This window comes from Pristiophorus japonicus, chromosome 3 (assembly GCF_044704955.1).
Source record: "Pristiophorus japonicus isolate sPriJap1 chromosome 3, sPriJap1.hap1, whole genome shotgun sequence".
Lineage (NCBI taxonomy): Eukaryota > Metazoa > Chordata > Chondrichthyes > Pristiophoridae > Pristiophorus > Pristiophorus japonicus.
The window spans coordinates 291930494-291942768 of record NC_091979.1 but is presented as its reverse complement, the minus strand read 5'-3'; positions in this window follow the sequence as shown (position 1 = coordinate 291942768).

Sequence of the window (12275 nt, the reverse complement as noted above, 5' to 3'; positions counted from 1 at the left end):
TTCCCAGTCTTGGCCACCCTACAACCACGTTTCTGCAATGGGCACCAAATCATACCCATTTGTAATGATTTGTGCTGTCAACTCATTTACTTTATTTCGAATGATGCGTGCGTTTAGGTAGAGTGTTTTAATACTAGTTTTTAAACCATGATTTTTAGTTTTGACGCCTCCTGCAGCCTCTTTATATTGTCCCTTCCTATCACCTTGTGGTTTACACTTACCCCAGTGCTACTCTGCTCTGTTGCCTCCTGCCTTTTGTATTCTTTCTCGGGATCCTGTTCATCTGAGCTCTCACCCATTCTAACTAGCTCAGAGCCCTCTCCTGTGTTCCGGATACTCCTTGCATTGAGGCACCGAGCTTTCATGCTTGCCTTTTTATGACACTTTGACCCTTTAGAATTTTGCTGTACAGTGGCCCTTTTTGTTTTTTGCCTTGGGTTTCTCTGCCCTCCACTTTTACTCATCTCCTTTCGGTCCTTTGCTTTTGTCTCCTTTTTGTTTCCCTCTGTCTCCTTGCATTGGTTCCCATCCCCCTGCCATATTAGTTTAACTCCTCCCCAACAGCACTAACAAACACTCCCCCGAGGACATTGGTTCCGGTCCTGCCTAGGTGCAGACTGTTCAGTTTGTACTGGTCCCACCTCCCCCAGAACCGGTTCCAATGCCCCAGGAATTTGAATCCCTCCCTGCTGCACCACTGCTCAAGCCACGTATTCATCTGAGCTATCCTGCGATTCCTACTCTAACTAGCATGTGACACTGGTAGCAATCCCGAGATTACTACTTTTGAGGCCCTACGTTTTAATTTAGCTCCTAGCTCCTTAAATTCGTCTCGTAGGACCTCATACCTTTTTTTACCTATATCGTTGGTACCAATGTGCACCACGACAACTGGCTGTTCACCCTACCTTTTCAGGATGTCCTGCACCCGCTCCGAGACAAACTTGACCCTTGCACCAGGGAGGCAACATACCACCCTGGATTCTCGGTTGCGGCCGCAGAAACGCCTATCTATTCTCCTTACAAGCGAATCCCCTATCACTATCGCTCTCCCACTCTTTTTCCTGCCCTCCTGTGCAGCAGAGCCAGCCACGGTGCCATGAACTTGGCTGCTGCTGCCCTCCCCTGATGAGTCATCCCCCTCAACAGTACTCAAAACCGTGTATCTGTTTTGCAGGGGGATGACCGCAGGGGACCCCTGCACTACCTTCCTTGCACTGCTCTTCCTGCTGGTCTTCCTTTCCTTAGCTGGCTGTGGACCCTTCACCTGCGGTAAGACCAACTCGCTACACGTGCTACTCACATCGTTCTCAGCATCGTGGATGCTCCAGAGTGAATCCACCCTCAGCTCCAATTCCGCATCGTGGACCGTCAGAAGCTGGAGGTGGATACACTTCCCGCACACATAGTCGTCAGGGACACCGAAAGTGTCCCTGAGTTCCCACATGGTACAGGAGGAGCATATCACGTGACCGAGCTCTCCTGCCATGACTTAACCCTTAGATACACTTAAATTGGCAACAATAATGCTAAAGTTTACTCAATGTTATAGAAGAGAAAAAAGAAAAACTACTCACCAATCACCAGCCAATCACTTACCCCCTTGGCTGTGAAGTCATCTTTCTGTTTCTTTCTACTTCTTTTTTGCCTTCCCCCTGTAGCTGCACAAGCCACGCCTTTTATAGGCCTCTCCAATGGACTCACGCTGCTCCCGACTCAGCGACGCACCTCCCAACCTCGCTGCCTTTTATAGGCCTCTCCAAAGGACTCATGCTGCTCCCGGCTCAGCGATGCACCTCCCGACCTCATAGCCTTTTATAGGCCTCTCCAATGGACTCACACTGCTCCCGGCTCAGCGATGCACCTCCCGACCTCGCGGCCTTTTATAGGCCTCTCCAATGGACTCACGCTGCTCCCGGCTCAGCGACGCACCTCCCGACCTCGCGGCCTTTTATAGGCCTCTCCAATGGACTCACGCTGCTTAGGGGACCCCTTAGCAGAGGGGTCAATAACCAGGGAGGATAGATTTAATGTAATTGGTAGGAAGTTCCGAGGGGATTTGAGGAGATATTTTTTCACCTAGCAGGTGTTGAGGGTCTGGAATTCACTGCCTGAAAGTGTGGTAGAGGCAGAAACCCTCATAGCATTTAAAATGTACTTGGATATACATTTGAAGTGCCATAACCTACAAGGCTGCAGACCAAGAACTGTAAAATGGGATTCGGCTGGATAGCTCTTTGTTGGCCGGCGTGGACACAATGGGCTGAATGGCCTCCTTCTGTGTTGTAAATTTCTATGATTTCTATGATTCTATGAATCGAATTGGCATACTCTTCTGCACTCTTCATTTAACCAAGGTTGGACCCCTGGCTTGATGGTAATGGTAGAGTGAGTGATATGCCAGGCCATGAGGTTACATATTGTAGTAGAATACAATTCTGCTGCTGATGGCCCACAGCTCCTGATGGATGCTCAGTTTTGAGCTGCTATATCTGTTCTGAATCTATCCCATTTAGCACTGTGATGCCGCACAACATGATGGAGACTGTCCTCAGTGTGAATGACTGTGTGGTGGTCACTGCTATCAATACTGTCATGGACAGATGCATCTGCGACAGGTAGATTGTTGAGGACGAGGTCAAGTAGGCTTCTCCCTCGTGTTGGTTCTCTCACCACCTGTTGCAGGCCCAGTCTGGCAGCTATGTCCTCCAGGAATCGGCCAGCTCGGTCAGTAGTGGTGCTACCGAGCCACTCTTGGTGATGAACATTGAATCCCCCACCCAGAGTACATTCTGTGCCCTTGCTATTCTCAGTGCTTCTTCCAACTAGTGTTCAACATGGAGGAGTACTGATTCAACAGCTGAAGGAGGGCAGTAGGTGGTAATCAGCAGGCGGTTTACTTGTCCATGCTTGACCTGAAGCCATGAGACTTCATGGGGTCCGGAGTCAATGTTGAGTTCTCCCAGGGCCACTCCCTCCCAATTGTATACCTCTGAGCCACCACCTCTGGTGGGTCTATCCTGCTGGTGGGACAGGACATACCCAGGGATCGTGATGGTGGAGTTTGGGACATTGGCTGAAAGGTATGCTTCTGTGAGTATGAATATGTCAGGCTGTTGACTGACTAGTCTGTGGGACAGCTCTCCCAATTTTAGAACAAGTCCCCAGATGTTGGTGAGGAGGACTTTGCAGGGTTGACTGGGCTGGGTGTGCCATTGTTGTGTCCATAGTCAGTGCAGAGGTCGATGCCCAATGGTCTTTCCGGTTTTATTCTGTAGTCAGAGCCAAGTCCACGTTATCACACAGCTATACAGGGTGGGGCGAGGAGGAAAATCGGGAAAGCAATCGTGATAGGAGAATCAATATTTAGGGGAACAGACTGGCGTTTCTGCAGCCGCAGACATGAATCCAGGAATGAATGTTGTCTCCCTGGTGCCAGGGTCAAGGATCTTACTGAGCTGCTGCAGGACGTTCTGAGGGGGGAGAGCGAACAAGCAGAGATGTGGCTCATAATGGTACCATTACATAGGTAGAAAGAGGGATGAGGTCCGACAGGCAGATTTTCGGGAGCTAGTAAAGAGATTAAAAAGCAACACCTCAAAGGGAATTACAGACCGGTCAGCCTGACATCGGTAGTGGGTAAAATGATGGAATAAATTATTAAGGATGTCATAGCAGCACATTTGGAAAGAGGTGACATGATAGGTCCAAGTCAGCATGGATTTGTGAAAGGGAAATCATGCTTGACAAATCTTCTAGAATTTTTTGAGGATGTTTCCAGTCGAGTGGACAAGGGAGAACCAGTTGATGTGGTGTATTTGAACTTTCAGAAGGCTTTCGACAAGGTCCCACAGAAGAGATTAATGTGCAAAGTTAAAGCACATGGGATTGGAGGTAGTGTGCTGACGTGGATTGAGAACTGGTTGGCAGACAGGAAGCAAAGAGTCGGAGTAAATGGGTACTTTTCAAAATGACAGGCAGTGACTAGTGGGCTACCGCAAGGTTATGTGCTGGGGCCCCAGCTGTTTACATTGTACATTAATGATTTAGATGAGGGGATTAAATATAGTATCTCCAAATTTGCGGATGACACTAAGTTGGGTGGCTGTGTGAGCTGCGAGGAGGATGTTATGAGGCTGCAGAGTGACTTGGATAGGTTAGGTGAGTGGGCAAATGCATGGCAGATGAAGTATGATGTGGATAAATGTGAGGTTATCCACTTTGGTGGTAAAAACAAAGAGACAGACTATTATCTTAATGGTGACAGATTAGGAAAAGGGGAGATGCAACGAGACCTGGGTGCCACGGTACATCAGTCAAGATTGGCATGCAGGTGCAGCAGGCGGTTAAGAAAGCAAATGGCATGTTGGCCTTCAGAGTGAGGGGATTTAAGTACAGGGGCAGGGAGGTGTTACTACAGTTGTACAGGGCCTTGGTGAGGCCACACGTGGAGTATTGTGTACAGTTTTGGTCTCCTAACTTGAGGAAGGGCATTCTTGCTATTGAGGGAGTGCAGCGAAGGTTCACCAGACTGATTCCCGGGATGGCAGGACTGACCTATCAAGATAGACTGGATCAACTGGGCTTGTAATCACAGGAGTTCAGAAGAATGAGAGGGATCCCATAGAAACGTTTAAAATTCTGACGGGTTTAGACAGGTTAGATGCAGGAAGAATGTTCCCGATGTTGGGGAAGTCCAGAACCAGGGGTCACAGTCTAAGGATAAGGGGTAAGCCATTTAGGACCGAGATGAGGAGAAACTACTTCACCCAGTGAGTGGTGAACCTGTGGAATTCTCTACCACAGAAAGTTGTTGAGGCCAATTCACTAAATATATTCAAAAAGGAGTTAGATGTAGTCCTTACTACTAGGGGGATCAAGGGGTATGGCGAGAAAGCAGGAATGAGTTACTGAAGTTGCATGTTCAGCCATGAACTCATTGAATGGTGGTGCAGGCTCGAAGAGCCGAATGGCCTACTCCTGCACCTATTTTCTATGTTTCTATATTTCTATGTAATCTCTGGATTACTCCCAGTGCCATGAGCTAGTGAATATAAAAATAGGAAGATAGAGCAGATGAATTCATTGCTGCAGAGATGGTGGAGGAAGGAGGGGTTTAGATTCCTGGCACATTGGGATCGGTGCTGGGGAGCTGGGACCTGTAGAGGCCAGATGGGTTGCACCTCAACAGAGCCGGTACCAATATCCTCCACCGGGGTATTTGCTAATGCTGTTGGGAGAGTTTAAACTAATTTGGCAGCAGGGTGGGCACCAAAATGTAGCATTAGGAAGGAGAAACAAGGTACACAGAAGATTTGGAGAGACAAATAGCACTAGAGTAAGAAATAGTATGGTATTAGGTGGGTTTAGACTAGGAGAGAATACAAGAAAGTCTAAGATAGGTTTACAGTGTATGTGTGTAAACGCACGAAACGTGGTGAATAAGGTTGGCAAGCTGCAGGCTCAAATAGCCACATGAGAATATGATGTGTGGCAATAACGGAGACCTGGCTCAAAAAAGGGCAGGATTGGGTACTAAATATTTCTGGTTGTAAGGTGTTCAGGAAAGATAGGGAAGGAAAGAGAGGAGGTGAGGTGGCAGTATTGATTAAGGAGAATATTACAGTGCTGGAGGGGTCAAGGGCAGAATCTATTTGGTTAGAGTTAAGAAACAATAGAGGAGTTAAGAAACAATAGAGGTTCCATTACACTACAAGGTGTATTCTACAGGCCAGCAACCAGTGGGAAGGATATAGAGAAGCAAATTTTCAGGGAAATTACAGAGACACTAATGAGACTCCATGGATGAATAAAGCCATAAGGGAACAAGTGAGGGTAAGGAAAGGGACATACATTAAGTACATAGACAGCAGGGAAAGACTTGCTTGACCAACCTCACTGAATTTTTTGAAGAGGTAACAGAGAGAGTGGACAATGATAAAGCAGTCGATGTAATTTATGTAGATTTTCAAAAGGCCTGCGATAAGGTACCCCATAATAGACTGATGAACAAGGTCAGAGAATGCGGAGTCAGGGGACAGGTAGCAGAATGGATAGTTAGCTGGCCTCAAGACAGAAAGCAGAGAGTAGTGGTAAAAGGTAGCTATTAACAGTGGCAGAAGGTGGTGTTCCACAAGGATCAGTGCTGGGACCACTGTTGTTCACAATTTATATTAATGATTTAAGACTTTGAAATCAAAAACACAATTTCTAAATTTGCGGATGACATCAAATTGGGGGCAATAGTCAATACTGAGGAGGACTGCAACAAATTACAGGTGCACATTAATAAACTTGCAGGATGGGTATATAATTGGCAAATGAAGTTCAACACAGATATTACATTTGGTAGGAAGAATAGGGAGGTCACTTATTACTCGGAGTGTGCGAGTCTAGGTGGGGTAGAGGAACAAAGGGATCTCAGATACACAAATCGCTAAAAGTTGCGACACAGGTTAGCAAGGCTATAAAAAAAGCAAACCAAGCACTAGGGTTTATTTCTAGAGGCTAAGACCACACTTAGAGTACAGTTCTGGTCGCCATATTATAAAAAGGATATAGAGGTACTGGAGAGGGTGCAGAGAAGATTTACAAGGATGATACCAGAAATGTGAATGTATACATATCAGGAAAGGATGAACAGGCTGAGTCTCTTTTCTCTTGAAAAAAGAAGGCTGAGGGGTGACCTAATAGAGGTCTTTAAAAATTATGAAAGGTTTTGATGAGGTGGGTCAAGTGGAGCAACTGTCAGTAGAGGAACATTTAGGGAACAGTGATCATAGTATCAAGGTTTAGATTAGCTATAGAAAAGGACATGGAGCAATCTAGAGTAAAAATATTTAATTGGAGGAAGGCCAATTTCAATGGGTTGAGAATGGATCTGGCTCGGGTAAATTGAAGATGTCAGGCAACACTAATCGAACAATGGGCTGCCTTTCAAGAGGAGATGGTTCAGGTACAGGCGAGGTACATTGCCATGAGGGGGAAAGGTAGGGCAACCAAAGCCTGAGCTCCTTGGATGAAGAAAGAGATAGACAGTAAGATGAAGCAGAAAAAGGGGCGTATGACAGATGTCAGGTTGAGAATACAAGTGAGAACCAGGCTGAATAGAGAAAGTTCAGAGGGGAAATGAGAAGCAAAATAAGAGAGGCAAAGAGAGAGTATGAGAATAGACTGGCAGTTAACATAAAAGGGAATCCAAAAATCTTCAATAGGCATATAAATAGTAAACGGGTAGCAAGAGGAGGGGTGGAGCTGATTAGGGACCAAAAAGGAGACCTACCCATGGAGGCAGAGGGTATGACTGAGGTACTAAATAAATACTTTGCATCTGTCTTTACGAAAGAAGAAGATGCTGCCAAAGTCATAGCGAAACAGGAGGTAGTTGAGATACTTAATGGGATAAAAATTGCTGAAGATTAGGTACTAGAAAGACTGGCTGTACTTAAAGTAGATAAGTCACCAGGACCGGATTGGATGCATCCTCGGATGCTGAGGGAGATAAGGGTAGAAATTGCAGAGGCACTGGCCATAATCTTTCAATCATCCTTAGATACAGTGGTAGTGCCAAAGGACTGTAGAATTGCAAATTGTTCAAAAATGTATGTATGGGTAAACCCAGCAACTACAGACCAGTCAATTTAACCTCGATAGTGGGTAAGCTTTTAGAAACGATAATCAAGGACAAAATTAGTAGTCACTTCGACAAGTGTGGATTAATTAAGGAAAGCCAGTACAGATTTGTTAAAGGCAAATTATGCTTAATAAACTTGATTAAGTTTTTTGATGAGGTAACAGAAAGGGTTGATGTGATGTACATGGGCTTCCAAAATACCTTTGATTAAAGTGCCACATAATAGGCTTGCCAGCAAAGTTGAAGCCCATGGAATAAAAGGGACAGTGGCAGCATGGATACGAAATTAGCTAAGTAACATGAAACAGAGAGTAGTGATGAACGACTGTTTTTTGGACTTTGGTAGGTGTACAGTAGTGTTCCCCAGGGGTCGGTCCTTGAACCACTGTTATTCTAGATAAATATTTATGACTTGGACTTGGGTGTACAGGACACAATTTCAAGATTTGCAGATGACACAAAACTTGGAAGTATAGTGAACAATGAAGAGCATAGTGATAGACTTCAAGAAGACATAGACAGGCTGGTGGAATGGGCGGACACATGGCAGATGAAATTTAACGCAGAAATTTGTAAAATGATACATTTTGGTAGGAATAACGAGGAGAGGCAATATAAACTAAAGGGGGACAGGAACAGAGAGACTTGCGGGTATATATCTACAAATTGTTAAAGGTGGCAGAGCAGGTTGAGAAAGCCGTTAAAAAAGTGTATGGGATCCTGGGCTTCATAAATAGAGGCATACAGTACAAAAGCAAGGAAGTTATGATGAACCTTTATAAAACACTGGCTCAGCCTCAATTGGAGTATTGTGTACAATTCTGTGCACCACACTTTAGGAAGGATATGACGGTCTTAGACATGGTGCAGAAAAGATTTACGAGAATGATTCCAGGGATGAGGGACTTCAGTTACATGGATAGACTGGAGAAGTTGGATTTGTTCTCTTTAGAGAGGAGATTTAATAGAGGTGTTCAAAATCATGAGGGGTCTGGACAGAGTAGATAGAGAGAAACTGTTCCCATTGGCAGTAGGGTTGAGAACCAGAGGACACAGAATTAAGGTGATTGACAAGAGAACCAAAGGCAAAATGAGGAAAAAATTTCACACAGTGAGTGGTTATGATCTGGAATGCACTGCCTGAAAGGATGGTGGAGGCAGATTCAAATGTGGCTTTCTAAAGGGAATTAGATAAATGTTTGAAGGAAAAAAATTTGCACGGCTACGGGGAAAGGGTGGGGGAGTGGGACTAGCTGAAGTGCTCTTGCAGAGAGCCGGCACGGGCATGATGGACCAAATGGCCTCTTTCTGTGTTGGAACCATTCTATGATTCTATAATAGCAGTTTATTAAGGCATCAGAGCCAATTTTAATCCATTGCTGTAAGTCAATTCTAAATGATTCAGAACTGCTGCTAATTGCGGCATGATGGTAATGTACTAACAGATCTCAATTATGCCAGCCCATTTGTATAGTTATTCGCAGATTCGTGTAGATTTGGGCTGGATTAGGAAGCAAACTAGTGGCGGAACCAGAAAATTACAGATAAATGAAATTTAAAGAAATTAAAACAATTAAAAGGAAGAATCAGAATAGGGTGACTAAATATCTGCAAGGCTTTAGAAAGGCTCAAAAATATCTGAACAGAGAGGGAGAGAGAGAGAGAGAGAGAGAGATACACACACATAGAGAAAGAGAGAGAGAGAGAGGGAGAGATACACATAGAGAGAGAGACAGAGAGAGAGAGAGACAGAGAGAGAGAGATTGTCAAAGCTGAATGAGAAGATGATTAAGAAGTGATGTGAAGGGAAAGGACCCCCTTTGGTGCATATTAGCAGCAGGTGTCCTTTAGTAGATGGTGCAGCTCTGCATCTGGTTCTTTGCTGGCCTGGAATCTGGGTTGTTCCATAGTTGTCTCATAGTTGTTGACAGCATACAGTTGGTTAGACACTTTAAATTTACTTATGCTATCAGACCTACTGTCACAACTTAGTTAAAGAATTGGGGGGCGACATTCCCTGGTTGTATGCCTCCTGTTAGCACCTCCGGGGGATGCTGACGGGGTGCGAACCTATTTTTCCCTGGGTCGGGGGTGGGGGGAGGGGGGAATGCTACCGGTTCCCACAAAATTGTACGGGATTTAGCGGAAGCACTAACACCGTAGCACTGCGTCCGGCTATTGCGCCCCTGGCCATCACGCAACCCTTAACGTTCTGCGGTGACCCCTTTCCGCCCTTGGAAATTGGCCAGCAGCCCGCGAGGCTACTGCGAGCGGCATCAGCATCAGCACTCCTGGGGCGGAAGTTAAAGGGGAGATGCACTACGCTGCACGCCGCCATTTTGGCCGATTCACCGCTCAGCCCATCTTCCTGCTCTGTGGCATGGTCCAGGCCACCATCGTGCAGCCCGGCACTCTATTTGGTACCGGGCTGCGGCCATGGCATCACGCCACCCGGGTGGCCCAGCAGAGTGCACAGTGGCCCTCCTCTTTAACGGAAGGGGAGGGGCGTTGAAATGTGTCAGCGCCACATAATGCTGACGCCAATCCCGCTCGAGTAGCACCCCGGATACCGCCTCAACAGGAAATGCAGTGCACAAAATTGCACTCTACCTTCTGTGAGGGAACCCCAATTTTGCTTCCCGAATGTGCGAAGTCCCGCCCTTACTCGGTTATCATCCCAAATGGGGCGCTGAGGAATTTTTCCCCCTTGGAGTCTCCACATTTTCTACTCATTTGCCAAATGAAGTATGTTCACCTCTGTCTGAAGGTAGTGGTGGTGAGGGGGAAACATTCATATTTTTCCAGTTAGTGAAGTAGAATATCTTTATTTTTCTCATCTATGTCTCCACTGTAATTTCCCATCCTTGCCAGTTCATCAATTCCACTTTACATTCAGGATGAACCCTTTGTTGTGTTGGATGTTCACACTTCTACGTGGATATGTAACTTTCTGGAATGTTCAGTCACATGCGATGCGCTTTTATCTTGAGACTCCTGTTATCATTAATATATTCATATGGAGGATGTCTTGACTTGTGGCAGAAGCAGCAGGGAAACTATTTTTTCCACCACAGAAATGTTACACTATTTCAGATTGTGCTTTCAGAATAATGCACTAACGCAATGTGACGGAAATGGTGTTTGTTGCACATACTGCAGTGTGGACCAGCATGGGGACAATGCATCAGTCTTAATTCTCGATGCCTCGACATAATCAGATTGGCATGCGGACTCACTTTAACTAATATATTCTGAAAGGTATTAAAAATAATTGCAGCTGTGCTGACTCCACAGACACTGTTAAAGGCCTGGTTCAAATGTGACTCATAACTCTAGAAACGTACACCATTATTATTGAGCATTTGCAGCTTTAATTACGTTAGTTAGATCAGTTCCTCACCCCAATAATTAGATTCATATTTTTACTTCACTGTGTAAAAGATTTATTAGCATGTTAAATTTATGTTGGAATTTGTGAACTGATATATTTAAATATCTGCTATTTGCCTCCTGACAGTGAGTCAGTTCCAAAATGACTATGAATTAGGCACATGTTGTTAAAATAAATCTAGTAGCTAATTCATATAGATAAATTTTTGTTTTGGGATTATTTGTGACACATAAGGAAAATAAATGAATTCTATATCATAGACTAGAAATTACATTGCACAATATTAGGACATAAATAGAATTTGGCCAAATTACCTTCCAGTTGGTGTATTAAAAAAACAACAAAGTAAATTCTTATAAAAATATTAAGTGTTGATAGGTGTCACATTTGGGATTTTTTGACCATTTTTCTACAGAAAAGATTTGGAAAAGTGTTATATTTAAATAATATCATTTATATTGTGTTTTTAAAGCAATTTGTGTTTACACATGTTTCAAAATAAAACAGATGTAACATGGTGAAAATGCTCATGGGCTAGGCATTGAAGTTACCAAGACAATTTTTAACTTGTCTCGGTAATTGATAACCACCTCTCACCCACTGTGTTGGGAGCTTCCTGTTCTTCCTGCACACGTGGTAGAGGTTATCTGACATAGATCTCCTCTCTGGTTGTGAATAATTGGACATAAAAGAGAGACAGAAACATTCACTGACAGCCAGGCCTTTAAACAGAAATCTGCATGGGCAAGCTTTTGCCAAGCTCAGAAAGTTAGAACGTGGGGCGGAGCTGGGGGAAGTTCGAAGCTATTTTGTTTAAGTGAATTTGATCACAATTGTATGTTCAATTATTGTGAAATAAATCAGCTTAACAATTCCTATCAGGCCTCAGCTTACCAAACATTTTCTCTGTCCACAGTTGAAAATATTGGAGAGGCATATATGGGGACATGTACAAAAAGACAAGCATCCCTTTCAAATCACAAGGGAGTACTATTGTTATATTTCTGTGTTACACTATAGTTATATACGGGCACACCCCTAAACATAAGATACTCTACCACTTACAGGATTGACTAGTACCTCAGTACTAGAAGAATATCCAAGGCACAGCCGTTAACCTGTAACAGTTGGCTAATATCACACAGCATAATTTATAGAATCATAGAATTGCACAGAAATTCAATTTCTGGTAAGAGAGAGGACAGCTTATTTTGTGTGACAGGCTTTATGAATATGTATTGCATATACTGC